This window comes from Sorex fumeus, unplaced genomic scaffold, assembly GCF_029834395.1.
Source record: "Sorex fumeus unplaced genomic scaffold, SorFum_2.1 ptg000037l, whole genome shotgun sequence".
Taxonomy (NCBI): domain Eukaryota; kingdom Metazoa; phylum Chordata; class Mammalia; order Eulipotyphla; family Soricidae; genus Sorex; species Sorex fumeus.
In genome coordinates this window covers 42,692,366-42,708,863 of record NW_026606094.1, presented here as the reverse complement: position 1 = coordinate 42,708,863, position 16,498 = coordinate 42,692,366, and positions in this window count along the sequence as shown.

Genomic DNA, 16,498 nt, shown 5'->3' with positions numbered 1-16,498 from the left:
GAAAATATTTCAGTCCAAGCTAAAGTATCTGGGTAGAATTATACAGACACTAGGGAGCTATTGAAAGTCACTTGTTCCCACAGATGCATGAAGCAGATGAATGTGAAAGAGGAAATCTGGGACAGACTGTCACAGGGAAGCTAGAACATCAGTTTAGACAAAAAGGTCACTACTCAAGAGGTGTGTTGCTTGTACTGCATACTAACTAGGCCCCGAAGTTCATCACCAAGCATGCTTGTGTGTCTCCGAGGAATAGGCAGTCACTTCTCTACCCATAAAAATGAAATTATTTGTATTTTACTCATATATGTGATTCTCATTCGACTATGCATGGATGCAGTAAATTTATCAAATGTGTATTTGCATTTAGTGTGTCTGTATCTCTGGTGTTTATTAAAAGAAAAAGCAACATGTATCATATGTGACTTTGCATGTGTTAGTGGTAATTCAAGACACATAACATTTAATAAGGAGGTTTGGGAAGTACAGGTGCTTCTGAAATTCCCTGGGCTGCCCCAGTCCATATAATTCATTTGTTAAAATCACATCTTATTTGTAGAGGGAAGCTATTTGAGCCACAGGGTTTATTACTGGCTTTGTGCTCAGGGATCATTACTGGCAGGGCTCTGGGACCTTCTGGGTACTAAGGATTAAACCCAATTTGACCACTTGAAGGAAGTACCTTACTCACTGTACTATCTTTCAGGCTCCTTTATTTTACGATTCAGCATCCCAGCAACAGCCTACAGCTTACTAAGGGCCTGGACTTAATATTCATTCCTTTGCTGATATTAGCCAATGCTGAGTAATGGGACCAAGCCAACTTTCTACTTACATCTCCTGTGAAGAGTTCTCTTGTGTTCCATGTTTGCCATTCCAGAGACTGGACTGAATGGAAACTAGACTGAGTTTACTCTGATGGATTAAGGGGAAAAATAAATAAATAAAAGCATCAGGTGCGCGAAGCATTTACTATGACCAACACCAAACACTGTCCCTTCTCCCCCATGAGATCATAGCTTAGCAAATTCAGCAGAGTTCATCCAAGTAGAAACATCCTGCTTCAAAAGCTGCTCTGTTGAAATTCTTGTAATTTGTTTTATCCTTTCACCAGAGATGTGTGATTTATTAGGGAAGAGGCTCAGAAGTGCAGCCAGAATTAAAATATAAAAAAATAAAAAGTCATTCTTCTCAGATCACAAAACTGGGAAGTCAGAGAAATCACTTAGAAACTAGTAAAAAAAAAAAGTTTTCAGTTTATAACAAAGGGGTTGGAGAGATAGTATAGCTGGCAGGACATTTTCCTTGCATGTTGCTCACTTAGGTTCAATCACCTGCATCTCATATGGTCCCACAAGCATGGCCTAGAGTGATCTCTGAGTGTAGAGCCAGGAGTAAGCTCTGAGCACCATTCATTCAGTGTGACCCAAAACTAAACAAACAAAACTAGTTTACAGCTAAGAGTATCAGGGCCAGAAATATTAAAGGATATCTAAATGACCTTGTTTGACTTGAATTTTGTTAGTGGTATATTTTCTTTCTTGTTCTTTTGAATAATTCTTCCTCTTTCTATCTTTTCTTCCCTCCCTCCTACCCTCTATCCCTCCCTCCCTCCTCCTCCCTCTCTCTCATTCTTTCTCCTTCCTTCCCTCCTTCCCTCCCTCCCTCCCTCCCTTCGTCCTTCCCTCTTTCCCTCCTTCCTTCCCTCCTTCCTTCCCTTCCTTCCTTCCTTCCTTCCTTCCTTCCTTCCTTTCATCCCTCCCTCCCTCCCTCCCTCCCTCCCTCCCTCCCTCCCTCCTTCCTTCCTTCCTTCCTTCCTTCCTTCCTTCTTTTTTTCTTTCTTACTTTTCTCTCAAACCCAGGGCTTTACATATACAAGGTAAATGCTCTCCTACTGAGTTACAACATCAGCTCTCTTTTATTAAAAAAAAAAAAAACAGTTTTTTATAGCTCTCCTTTAATGAACTATGTGAAAAAAGACCTCGCCGGGTAAAGAAAGTTATTTTTGAGAGTTGACTTCTAAAGATAAAAAAAGAAACAAAAACCTCCAATAACAATCAGTGTTGCAGGAGAAAGATTTTGCAAAGGACTGAAGTGATAGCAAAATAATAGAAAAGAAATAAAGAAATATAAACAGCATATTTTTACTTTAGTTTATATCATTTTCTTGGGACATGGAAAGGTTTGGGGTTCACATATATTTAAAATGTTTCGTAAATATAAATTATTGAGAATTTTGTAATAAAATAACCCAAATTCTTCTTGCTATTGATTCTTCAAGCATTGGAGTTTGTCAAGTTTTCTTGTATAATAGACCTTGTTTTATCAGGCCTTTCCTAAATCTTCTGAAGTTTCCCCAGACTGTTTGTGCCACAGAGAAGGTGGATAATTACAAGTGTGGAGATCTAGTTCCAATTATATACAGTTGAGTGCACAGAGATGTATAAGCAGTTAAGTGCAAACTCCAAGTGCAGTCTAGAGGAACTTGAGTTTGTAGGTTAATTTTTTTTTCATTGCAAGCTTATAGGTGTCAGTTTTGAATTATCTTTGCTTATAAAAAGATTACACAGGGTTAAGTCTAGATTGTTGAGCACCTATTTTGTTATGTATTTATTTAGTTGTTTAAACTTTCTAACTCTTAGAGGAAAGAACTAGTTATTATCTTGTTTTAATGAATAAAGACTAAGGTTCAAAGCAGTTAATCAACTTTTCTAAGTTTCTATAGCCAGTTAAGTTCAGAGTATGTTTTGAAACTAAGAACCGAACCGTCTCTGGACTTGTGCTGAGGATTACTCTGTGAGCATATAAACTGCAAAAAATTATATGTAAAGAATTGGTTTCCGGATACACATCATGATGATTTTGCCCATGTAATAATTTTCTATATAGGAAATATACATTCACTGATAAACTAGATGGGTATCTTTTGGTTGTTTTCTATGAAATCTAATATCTACCTCACAGGTGCTCTGTGAAATAAATGTGTTCAAACATGTTTGTAAAAAGGTTATATTGTTTGTTCTGATTGCAGATTCCTATTAGCCATTCATAAAATCTCCAAGATTGTCTGATGTAATTTGCCTTACCTCTTTTTCCCACTTAGCTATATACCTACACTTTTGGAATATACCCATATCTACACACGTGGCATAAATATTTGCTTGATACTCATGCCATTTTGAATAAAGTTTGAGGAATGCCAGATTGAACTAATATATTTTGGAACTAATATTCTAAGGCTGAACTTTCACATTTGTATTAGTTTTGTATAGTCAGGAGCGAAAACCCAGAATTTGATCTTCTATACTTTGAGTTCTTGATGGTTCTCTATGAATTACTAGTGAACGAATATTGATCTGTTATAAAGATAAAAGTAGTAGGAAAATCTCTGTCTTTACTATTTCCTCTATTCTGAGCAGATCACTAAGATGTCTATTGAGTTATTTTACTAGAAATTCTAGTGGTGTCATTGTGCTCAGTGTTTTCCTTAAGCCTCTATCTCATTCCTTTCATTTGTAAGTACTGTGCAGTAGCCTATTGCCTCACTGGACTCACACCATTATTTCTTTTTTAAATAGAGAGCTCACCCAGTGGTGCCAGGGATCAAGCTAAGAACTTGTACATGCTAATGCATGTGCTCTACCACTTGGACCATCTGTCTGCCCCCTTAATTTCTTCCTGAATATCCAACCTGTACTTTTCTGAAATTTCTGTATCAAATAATTCTTATCTTCTAAAGCATCTTATTTGGGGGCAACAGATTTAAGAACTAAATGAGTTTCTTCATTCCTATACAAATATTGGTAAGAAAGTTTCATCTTATTTGGGGGCAACAGATTTAAGAACTAAATGAGTTTCTTCATTCCTATACAAATATTGGTAAGAAAGGTTTTAGATTCCTTTGTACACTGAGCCTCATTTCACAGACTTTCTGTAAATGGCCCATCTTTTTCATCTGGGGGACGTGTAGGGATTGAACTACACCCAGTGGTGTTCAGAGCACTTCTGTGCTCTGGGGTTATTCAGGGGTCAATGAGATGTCAGGTATTAAATGGGGTAGTCAATCCGAAGCAAGCACTTTAACTCCTATACTAATAAGGTTTATATTTTAAATATATATTCACTTCCATTAAATTACAATATTTATTGAGATTGTCATTTTGAACTTCTTGACTTTTAATATAGATGATTCATACTAAGATGACAAACCAACTTATTTTTTGAGAGTAATTTATTCTTTTAGAATATATTTTCTTTGTGTTGTTTCTTTTGTTTTGTTTTGTTTTCTTTTCTTTTGGCTCCAGTGTGTGGAGTAGTCTCCTGGTCCTGGAAGTATATACATTTTTAAATGATAGTTTTAAGAATAAAATATAGGGAGCCAGAGTGATAGGACAGCAGTTACAGCATTTGCCTTGCAATGTGGCTGATTCAGATTCAGTCCCTGGCACCCTATATGGCCCAAGAGCCCAGGCAGGAGTGATCTCTGATACTGGTGATAGGATTGAGGTTGGAAAAAATTGTACACATGGAATTTGATCATGATGGGTGCTATAACTAACTTTGTAAACTAAATACCTCAATAAAATATTTTTAAAAATTGAAATTTCAATGTCTGACAGATCTTTGGGAGTCGGGGTTACTTGTGTAGAAGCCTCACAAAAACTTAGAGCTTAAAAAATAAGAAAAAATAACTACCATTGCTAAATTATTATCAAGTTCAGGTAAAGATCACCACAATTTCTTGAGTATTTTGAAGATCAACTTATAAAATAAGATTTTGCTAAATGTATTATTACTACTCCGCACTTTCTCAAAAAGACCAGATTAAGAAGCTACCTCATGAGTCTGTTTGTCTGTTTGTTTAGGAACCACACCCAACTATGCTCAGGTCTGATTCCTGGCTCTGTGCTCATAGATCATTCCTGGAGGCTCAGGGGACCATACAGGATATCTGCGATTGAAGGCAAGCTCCTGACCTGCTGTACTATCTTTCCAGCCCCTCACAATTCTATTTTCATTAGTCTTATTGTCATTATATAGTTGGAAACATTGTATCAGAATACTTTTGAAAATATACAAGCATTTGTAAGGGATTTAAAATATAGCCGATCTGTGACATACTGGGAAAGAAATATAGATGATTCCTTGTAAATTAAGACCTGATGTTTCAGGGTCTGGAGAGATAACATAGCAGTCCGTGTGTTTGCCTTACAAGTGGTCAACCTGGGCTCGATCTCTGGTACTCCATATGGTCCTCTGAGCACCAGCAAGAGTGATCCTTGAGCACAAAGCCAGGAGTAAGCTATGAACATGGCTAGGTATGACCCCAAACCAAAAAATTAATTTAAAAAAACAGTACTCTATGTTTCATGAGCTTAAAACAGCCTATCTGTTTGACTAAGATGTGGAGAACTGAGTTTGGAATCATTTTGGTGCAGAAAGAAGTTTTGTAGGGAACAAATAAAATGTGTGCTCTGTAAGTGTATACTCATGTTTTCACTTCTGCATGAGATGACATTTTTGGGAAGGTGTGGGAAAATAAACCACGGTTTGATAAAATTGTTTTTTATTTTGACCTTTCTTGAACCCTATTTCACTGGCAAAAAGGTAATATGGAAGTCATAACTTGGTTCTTAAAATTGTAGCACTGTGATTTTTAATTGACAACATTTCTTTGGCTAGGATAAAGAAAAGTACTGAAATATTTACACCTTATTAGATACCAAAGATTGAAGAAATTCTAACAGCTGAGGCATAAAAGGAAAGAGAAAAATAATTTTTGATAAAATTCACATATCACAGTGCCTGACAATCTTCAAATAACGACAGAATCCAGATAAGTGGTAAGAATGATGATCCTTGTCTTGTTTTGCTGAACCTTTTAGAAAATTAGGATGATAATCTACAGGGTATTTTAAATCCTGCTGACTTTAATATCCTACAATTCTGGTCACAACAGAGACATGCACACCCATATTTAAAAGCAGGACATTAATCAAAAGACAAGTATACTTGATTTTATAAAAGGTGTCAGCACAGTGATTTTCAGAATCTTTGCATTGTTGATCTGATAAACTATAGCTGCTGGTTGTTTAAATCAAGGACACTGGACCAGGGAGATAACTCAAAGGACTGGGTCATGCTTTGCATGTGGGAGGACCTTGTATAATCCCCAGCACTATATAGTGCCCTGAGCACTGTGCCAGGAAAGGCCCTGGAGCACTGCTAGATATGACCCCCCAAACCAAAGTAAATTAAAAAAACAAGGAATTTTCAGCTTTCATTTATCCCATCAGTTCTTATAAGAACAAAAGTAAGAGAAGTCTCGATTTATACAAACTAATGTGCTGTATTTTGAGACTTGACAGTCTGTGGAATTTATGTGACATATTGTTTGCTGCAGGACCTTCACATTAACACAGAACTTTCATATTGGAAAGAAAGTAAATTTTGTCATCATTAGAAACTATATAGTTAAATGAAAATATGCATAGAGATCAAGATTAAACTATTGTGCACGGAAGTAATTATGCGTGTGTATCACAGTGGGGAGATGGGGATTGAATCCATGGAACTATACCTCTACCCAATCTTTCACTGAACCATATTCCCTCTACCCCCAATCCCAGAAGCAGGTAATTTTAATGTTTTTTGTTTGTTTATTTGTTTTGTTTCATTTTGTTTTTGTTTGTTTCTGGTTTTGGACCATACCCCATGATGCTCTTGGGCTACTGTGGCTCTGAACTCAGTAATTAATCTTGGAGTGCTTGGGAGACCATATGGATGCTGGGGATTGAGCTGGGGTTGGCAGTGTACAAGGCAAGTGACCTACTCTCTGTACTGTCTCTTCAACACCATTAATGATTCTTTTTCACAAATATATTAAAGAACCAGCAATGCTGCCAGTCCTGGTATCAATTCTGGGCCATAAGTCAGCACACTCCTTTACAACTCACCCAGTGATGGTAGAATGTTCAGCTCACCTTTATTGTTTACTATGACCCCTGCATTATCTTCAAACTAAAGAAAGATTTCATCTTCTCTCCAGTTTGACTTTTGTGGTCGAATTACCATTGCTAGATATATTTTCTTCCTGAGCTCAAGTTTGCCTTTCTTGACTGTGGGAGGTCATCATGTCATTCTCACCAGCAGCAGTAAGTCTGTTCAGTTTTCCTCTGGTCCCCTTCAAAAAAATGATCTATAGAATGTTGGTTCCTGTGTTGTCTGCATAGGTGATTATGGTTGCTACTTGAAGACAAAGAAATCCAGAATTTTTTTTATCAGAAAACCCATTTTGACCTTGTTTTGCTATCTTTTTTTAAGAAAAAAAAAAAAGAAAGAAATGAATCACCATGAGATTCCACCAATGTACGTTTCCTACCATCAGTGTGCTTAGTATCCCTCCCACCACCCCCATTGCCCTCCCCCAACCTGCCTCTATGGAGACACTTTTCTTCCTCTCTCTCTCTTTCTACTTTTGGGCTTTACTTTTGGGTTTACAATATAGATACTAAGAGGCCATCATGTTTGGTCCTTTCCCACATTCAGCACGCAGCTCTCATCCAGAGCAATCAACCATCATTGTCATCATGGTCCTTCTCTATCTCAACTGCTCTCTCCTTGAAGGCTAGAAAAAGACTAGATCTGATGATTTTGATATGGTTAACTTTCCCCTTTATCCCATTCATGGCACCAACGCTTTTCTTTTCTTTTTTTTTTTTTTTTGCTTTTTGGGTCACACCCGGCAATGCACAGGGGTTATTCCTGGCTCTGCACTCAAGAATCACTCCTGGTGGCGCTCAGGGGACCATATGGGATGCTGGGAATTGAACTCAGGTCGGCCGCGTACAAGGCAAACGCCCTACCCGCTGTGCTATTGCTCCAGCCCCAACGCTTTTATTTTCGAAATGTTTCTTAGGCCCATTGCTATGGGATCAAGCATGCCAAATTTAGTGACATCAACTGAAAACCAATCTATTGTGCTAATAATTCATAGGGTCGGCAACTACAACAGGAAAGGAGGAATCCTTTTTTGTACATACACGAACTCAGTAACCTCAATTGGGAGGACTCCCACAGCTAGGAAGTGACTCCAACAGTTGAGAACTGGAATAGTTGGAGCTGGAAGTTCCACTTCCAAAATGCCTGGACCCAAGAGAGAAATGGCTGGCCTTTGACAGGGTTGCTAGCCAGATCCATACAAATAGCCTCTCCAGAATGGCAGCCTGAGGATAATCAGATGACAGTTCCTTTTTCCAGCCCACAAAGCAGAAGCCACTTTTTCCTTCACAACCTAACCCTGGAGGTCACATAAGGTCACTTTCAAGGCATTCTAATTGTCAAAGCAGCCACAAGCCTGAGCAGAGTCAGGTGGAGAGGGTGCAGGCACCATTTCAATGGAAACAAGTGTCAAAACGTTTATAACCATTTAAACAAAGAAGCAAAAAAAAAAAAACTGTCACACTAAGAAATTGGAATTTGTGAAATTATTTTCTTTTAAATCACAGGGCTAATAATAACTTTAATTTCTTGGATGCATACTATGTGCTGGTTTTCACATCTATTCTTTTAGAGTTGTCCTATTATCATCTTCATTTCATAGAAGAAAAAATGAGGTCTCAAGAAGAATTGGTTACAGCCCAATGAACAGAAGAATGGAGATTTGAGTCAAGATTGTCTGGCAATAAACTATAGAAGCTTAACAGCTTGGCTATGTAATTCCTTCTAAGCTAACTGGAATAAAGCTTTTTAAGATTTGTCAAAGAAAAAGAATTTAAAGTCATGAATGCTCACTAGGCAGTATATGTTTTAGATAAAATGTTACCCAAACTGATTTGGTGGTCTCAGTTTCATAACATTGAAAAAAACAAACCAGTCTCTTTTATTTTAGACACCTGTATGCTGGCAGAGTATTTTTCAGACAAGATTGGACAAGCTCAAACTGGTAAAGCTGGAACGTTCTCCCAGAAGAATAAAGTGAGTGGTGAGACTTAAGGGTTACTGTGATGAGACTGGTGAGAAATCAGGCTTTCATCTTTGACTCTTAGTTCAATATCATTCCAAAGTTCAGAGTTAGTTTAGCATCCAGAATTGGGATGTTATCAAGGCATATTTTAATGCATAGTTGTTTGATCTTTCAGAGCAATTAGGAAGTAGATAGCAGAAGCACAGAATTACAAAGCTCCCTTTTTAAAAACTCCACTTTCACACGTCATTCCTAGTTACTTAGCAGGTTTACATGCTACAAAAAAATATGAGGTTTCAAAGAGACACAGCTCTGTAATGAATTAAAATAAACAAGTCTTGTAGGAACCTTGCTTCTTCCTACACTATCTCAGCATGCAACTGAGATAATACCAGCTGTGGATGTACTAAGAACTTATAGATAAGAAGGCAACTCTAGAACTCTCTGGTTTCGGAACCAACATGGACATAAAAATTTCAACTCTGCTGGCCCTATTTCCACTTTGTATCATATGTGGGAATTGGCATCCACAAGAAATGGGTTTTCCTCTGACCCTTCATTCTCATCTACTCCAGTAATCCCCCTGCTAAAATTCCTGCCATGGATATTCTTTTCTTACACATCAACCATCAAAAACTCTGCCAGATTTGTTCCTGCTGCAAAATAACCCTCTATCTGTGAGTCTATAAGGTCCATAAAGCCCTGAGAGCGTCTATCTCTTCATAAATCTACCATCTTTCTCCTCTGCACTGCCCAAATTCAGATAGATTTTCTTGTGGGTAATGTTCCTTTGGCTAATTTAGCTTCCAAATGTAAGTAATCTCTGTTCTTTACTAACTCTGACCTCAGGTGCTAGTGTGGTTAGCAAAGTTTGATCTTTGTGACTACTTGAGCATCTTAAAAACTCCATTCAGGGGGTATGGTGCCACCAGCAGGTCAATCTGTACCTGTGAGGCGAGTGCATCAGCAGCCTGATGGCGCCTTCAGACTTCCAGATACCCCAAAATTGCTGCTGTGCCTTTGGCCAAATCCCACAAACTTAGGGCGAAGTCTACCAAGAAAGTAAATGGCCAAAAGTTAGGTATGTGGGAGACACACCCACAAACCACCTCCGGCTCAGCTATATAATTGGAGGCAAGGCCTCTCTGGTTCCTGATTGAACTGCTTAATGGCCATGATCCCAGAGACTCAGAAACAAATCTCAAAACCCAGCGGCTTTTGGCAGAAATGCGTCCAATCCCTGCAGTAGGTTACCGGTGCTGGGCTAACCCAGGTGGGAATAGGTTTTGTGCCTTGGCCTGTTCCCCCTGGCAGCCTAGTGGCCGCCATTCTCCAGAGGCCACTGGACAGTCAGGTTTGGGCCCACAGTGACAAGACACGCAGGGACTCACAGGTTGGGGGTGGAGCCAGTCCTGTCCTCCCCACCCCAACAAGACCCCAAGTCATTGCCCACAAACAGCCTCTCTGGCTCCTGATCCAGCTGCTTAACGGCCATGATCCCAGAGACTCAAACAAATCTCAAAATCTGGTGGCTTTTGGCAGAAATGCGTCTGAACCCGCAGTAGGTTACTGTCCCTGGACCACCCCAGGGGCAAAGGGTGTTGTCCCTCCACCTGCTTCCCCCAGACGGCTCAGTGGCCACCATCCTCTAGAGGCCATTGGACAGTCAGGCTTGGGCCCACAGTGACGAGATATTTTGGGCCTCATGGGTTGGGGGTGGAGCCTGTCCTGTCCTCCCCACCCCAACGAGACCCCAAGTCATCGCCCACAAACGGCCTCTCTGGCTCCTGATCAAGATGCTTAATGGCCATGATCCCAGAGACTCAGGAGCAAATCTCGGAACCCAGCAGGTTTTGGCAGAAATCGCTCCAGATTTGTGTTAAAATTTTGGAATTTCAAAATCACATGGCCATTACTGCAGCCATGCGACATCATATGTTATTCATAACCAGCAATAGAGAGCAAATTGTCTACTGCTGCCTTTTCAGCAGATCTGAGTAAAGTAAAGTAAAGTAAAGGCCCTCCCATTAATCATCAATTTGCTCGAGCGGGCCCAGTAACGTCTCCATTGGAGACTTTGTTGTTACTGTGTCTGGCATATCGAATACTCTCGGTAGCTTGCTGGGCTCTCCGAGAGGGGCGGAGGAATCGAACTCGGGTCGGCCATGTTGGCTGTGTGCAAGGCAAACGCCCTACCCGCTGTGCTATCACTCCAGCAGATCTGAGTGTTGGGGTAAAATCTCAGATAATAATGGTGGGTCTGGTGTCAAAATATTGAATGTGATCAGAGTAGAGAGAGAGTAATGTGAAAATCATCTGCCCCTCAGGTAGGGGGAGGGTGTGGGATGGGGGTATACTGGGTTGTTGGGGGTGGAGAATGGGAACTTGTGAAGGTATGGGTGTTTCATTGTGTGACCGAGACTTAAACCCAAAAGCTTTGTAACTGCTCTCACGGTGATTCAATAAATAAAATTATAAAAAAATTTTTAAAAAAGTAAGGTGGAGTTCATGCACAATTCAATCAGCTAATCAGTGGCTGAATAAATAGCAGTAGTACTACGTTAAAAAAAAAAAAGTCCATTCAAAATATTTCTCACTGAAACAACATGTAACCTGGTGATGGCCCTTTAATTTTTCTGTTCAACCCTGGTACAGTTTCATTCTCCCCTCCGCACCCCCCCCCTTTGTCCCATGCCTTCCTAAAGAGCTGCATTTGTCTTTTATTTCAATTCATTCAATAAACATTTACAGAGCACTCACTGTGTGCTGTACCCTATGGTTGGTGTTCAAGATAAAACAACAAACAAGGTTGACATATTTAGAAAGTTTTTAATTCTATCTTTAGAGTTTTTTATTCCAGCTGTGGAGAAAGACACAGAGCAGGAGAGATAGTACAGAACGTAAGGCATTAGCTTTGACCTTAATGCAGATCCCCTAGTATTACATATACGGTCTCCTGAGCACTGCTGGGGTTCGCTCTACAGAGTTAGAAATTGTCTCTTAGCTCCATCAGGTGTGACATAACCCCACATTTTCCAAAGAAAGAAAGACGATGAACAAATAGAACATTCAATATCCATGTCATTCGGTTGACATAAATTGTGTTCTGATTGGGGATTATAGTTCACTTTAGGTAACTTCATCATAGGGAAAAAATACATGGGAACGTCATAAAAGTGTTTAAAAAGGATGCAAGGAGACAGAATTCAGAGCCAAATTAGCTCTATTTCATTTGCTAAAGTTTAGGTTTCTTCCTTTGTATTCTTACTTCTTTAATGTGGATTGTCAATAATTTTGAGTCTTCTGATTCAAATGTGATTGTCTTTCATTCATCTGAAGTGTAGTGTCTGCTACTAGACTAGTTGATCAGAACCACACAAGCTGGACTTAGTGCACAGACATGATGCTAGGGAGGCCCCTGAGAAAATGAGTTAAGACCCCAAAGGAGAGGTGAGGCTCTTGGCAACATTGTTGATACAAAAAACAAGACTTTCCCCAAAGAGCATCTCAACTAATTATAGAAAGAGGATGGGATCAAGGAAAAATTCATTGTTTATGAGAAATAAAAACATATCACTGGATGAAGAAGAGTTGGTCAAACCCAAAGGGATAGTGTGGAAAGAAAAGAGGAGGGTATCATGATAAACTGGAATGATGCCCATAAAATGCTCACAAGAAAAGAAAGAAAGAGTAACACATATTTGAGGATCATAGAAGGGCTATATTACTGCGAACAACGTATTTTCCCTCTGGTGGTAACTTTCTCTCCATCCCCACATTCTAATCATAAGGCTTCCCAGGAACCTAGTGGGACTCCTGGCGATGTCCCACTAGGAAGGACATTTAAGAGTAGGCTCTCCCCTACTGATAGTAGCACAGATACCTGATACTTCTCATTTACCGTTGTTTTTGCTCTCCAGAAATATTTATCTTTACAGAAATGCACAGGCTTTGCTTTTATTAAAAAAATAATTAAGATTCATGTCACCTCCTTTCTTTAGATTTTATAGATGCTCCACCATATCTTTGTATCTATACAAAAGATCTCTATAAAATTCCAGCTGAATTTTAAATAGTTTTTAAAGCACCTCTTGAATTATAATAGTTCGTATAATTACTTTTTTATTAACTGAAGGTCAGAAATTGAGCCATTTTGTTCTCTTGGAAAAGCAGTAACTATTAGGAGTTACATAAGATAAGGTTCTGACCCAGATTTACTAGCACTTTAAAAAATTCTTCCTTGTAGTTATAGTGACAATTGTGATTGGAGCTGAGCAAATGCAGAGGTCTGTGGTGATTAAGGATAGTCACAAACTCCTTGTCATTCTCCCATTAAGAAATCCCATTCTTATTCTGTTGGTGGGAATGTAAATTGGAGTAGTCATTATGAAAAGCAGTATAGAAATAACAAAAAGTAGCTAAAAGTAGAATCCCATATAATGCAGTTTTATTACCTTTTCTGAGTATTTACCCAAAGAATACAAAAGAACTCTGAACTGGAGTGATAGTACAGTGGATAGGGTGTTTACCTTGCACCAACACCAGTTTGACCCCCGGTACCCTATATGGTCCCCTGAGTCCTCCTGGAGTAGTAATCCCTGAGCACTGAATCAGAAGGCCCTAAGTACTGCCCAGTGTGGCGCCAAAGCAAAATAAATAAATACTCATTTAAAGTGGCATAGTCACCCACTTGTTTATCTCAAGCATTATTTACAACTGGATTTAGAAACAAACTAAGTGATCATCAACAGATGAGTGGAAAAAGGATGTGGTGAAAATACAAAACGAAATAGCACTCAGCATCTAAAAAAAAAGAGAAAAGATTAAGCCTTCCCATTTGCTACAAAATGGACAGAGCTAGAGGAAATTATGCTAGTGTAATGTCAGATGAAGAAAGCACCATATGATTCCACTCATCTGTAGTACAAATGAGAAACAAAACAAACAAATTAAATAAATAAAACCAGAAAATGCTTTCAAATTCTAATGCCAAATTTGCATTTACTGAAAGGAAAGAAGAAAGGGAGGTGATAAATTACATGAAAAGTATCTACTGCATGGTGAAGGATAGAATTAGACTATTTGGTGAGCCAAATATAATATATACAGCTTTCTATTTATTATGAGGCAATTCATCTGAAACATATAATTTAATAAATCAATATTACTTCCAAAATTTTTAAAAATTAAATTAAAAAAATTAAAAAATTTTAAAACTTTTAAAAAACTAAAAAAAATTAAAAAATAAATAAAATAGGACCAGAGAGATAGTAGAACAGGTAAGGACATTGCCAAGCATGCTCCAGACTGAGTTCGATCCCTGGAACCATATATGTTCTCCCAAGCCCCATCAGAATCCCTGTGCACAAAGCAAGCAGTAAGCCCTGAGTGCCATGGGGTATGACCCCCTCTCCCCAAAATCAAAATACAATTAAATAGAGAAGTAGTCTATTTGCCCTCCCTTGAATCTTCGGTCTTGGGACTTGATTTGTCAGGAATAGAACAAGAAGACAAAGTGATCCCGTGCTACTTGCTGGCTTGAATCTTCAAAAGGCAAGAAGATTCTGTTTGTGAGCTCTTGGAAGACCGCTGTATGCTATCAAGAAGCTGCAGAGCTAATGAATGGTGACAGGGACTACAGAAAGGTCCTGGAGGTTGAGGTGCCATTTTGTGTATCCCAGGTGAGTGCAGCTCCTGCTGACCTCATCTAAAATCTGTGGAGCAGAAGCATGGTTCAGCAAACCCCAGTCAGTCCTGAGAGTGTAAAGACATAATAATACATTTTTATTGTTTAAAATTCTGTTTCACTTTGGGATGATTTGTTACAAAGTAGAAGACATGGAAAAGATTCCACTTCTTAAGAAGGTAGTGAACCTCCTGATATTTTTAAAGCTCTTTTTTTTTTGAGTAATAATCTTTCTGCTTTAGGGGCTAGGGCAGTAGCATAATGGGTAGGGAGCTTGTCTTGCATGCAGCGGAAGTGGGTATGACCCCAGCATCCCCCTATGGTCCCCTGAGTACCGCCATGAATCCCTGAGTGTACAACCACAACTAGTATGCCCTGAACACTACTGAGTGTGACCCAAAACCAAAATTTAAAAATTGTTTTACTAATAATTTTACCAAAATCCTATGTCCAAAAATAAATTATCTTCCTATCATTCATCTTAGTCATACAGTTGTACTAAAAAGTGGTCAGTGTTGGAAATTCCTTACATATTTAAATGTAAATACAAACATGCACGTATATATTCATTTCCTTATTTTCATGAATTTCCAAACTATTTTAAAGGCAATTTCATATTCAAGAGCACACCATAGTTGCCAAATTCTTCTGTTATGCAATATACTATTGAATAATGTACCACACTTTATTTAACGAACACCCTATGCATGGATTTTTGCTTCCAATCATTTATTATGAATAAAGTTGGAACGATTATCCTCGGGTCTGTACCCCTTTGCATATATCCAGGAATCCCAATGTAGCAGGAAGAAAACTGAAGCAGCTCCATCAGATAACTGGATTTTAGTCAAGTGGAGGTAAAGCTTTTAAGTTGAGGAGGGAAGCTGATACTTGCAATAACATCTTGCTTAGAATAATATCAATTAACATCAACAACAACAATAATAATAAAGGGCAGACTAAGAATTAATCTTACTCAAGGCTGAAGAGATAGTACAGCAGTTAACATGTTTGCCTTGCATGCAGCCTACCCAGGTTCAATTCCCAGAATCCCATATGGACCTCTGAACACTGCCAGTAGTTCCCAAGTTCAGAGCCAAGAGTAACCTCTGAACATTGCCAGGTGTGGCTCCAAAACAAAATCAAATCAAACTCTTACGTCACAAGTGTTAATTCATGGCAATGTTCCCAGCAATTTAGAAAGAAGAGTGATTAATTACGGAGTACTTTTAACAGAGAAAGTGAAAGTTCACATACTTGACCTTTCAGACCCTCACTTCACCCAAACAGTACTCCTCTGAGGAAAGTAAGACTTTTCATTCATTCTTTACTTGAACTAATTTCTCAACACTCAGAGTCTATAAATAATGGCAGAAGGGACACATTCCTAAAATAGAAAACATGGTTCTTTGGGCATAGGCGTTCCTGTCACTCAGGCAGTGGATAGAGTCTGCGTAAGCTGGCATGTACCAGCCTTAAATTTGGTAGAATGGATCATACAGGATCTTTTCTCCTTTGGATACTCCTGAAAATCTGTTTCATGTCTTCTGAAACAGAAGGGAGATGGGCATGGGAATCATTAAGTGTTCTCTGTCTTATTTCAGTCCTGAGAAGGAATCGTTCTTTCATTTGTTTAAATATATGATTTTAACAATGATATCACCAGAAGTGGTTAAACTTAATATGATATGAGATCATTTATAGGGCTTATTAACATATAATACTGGGCATACTTCACTCCTGTAGCTCATTAGTTGGGTGACTTTGGACAAGTTTATTTAATGATGCCTAGCCTCAGTTTTCTCATCTGTAAAATGGCTACTATAAAAACAGCTTCCATAATTATC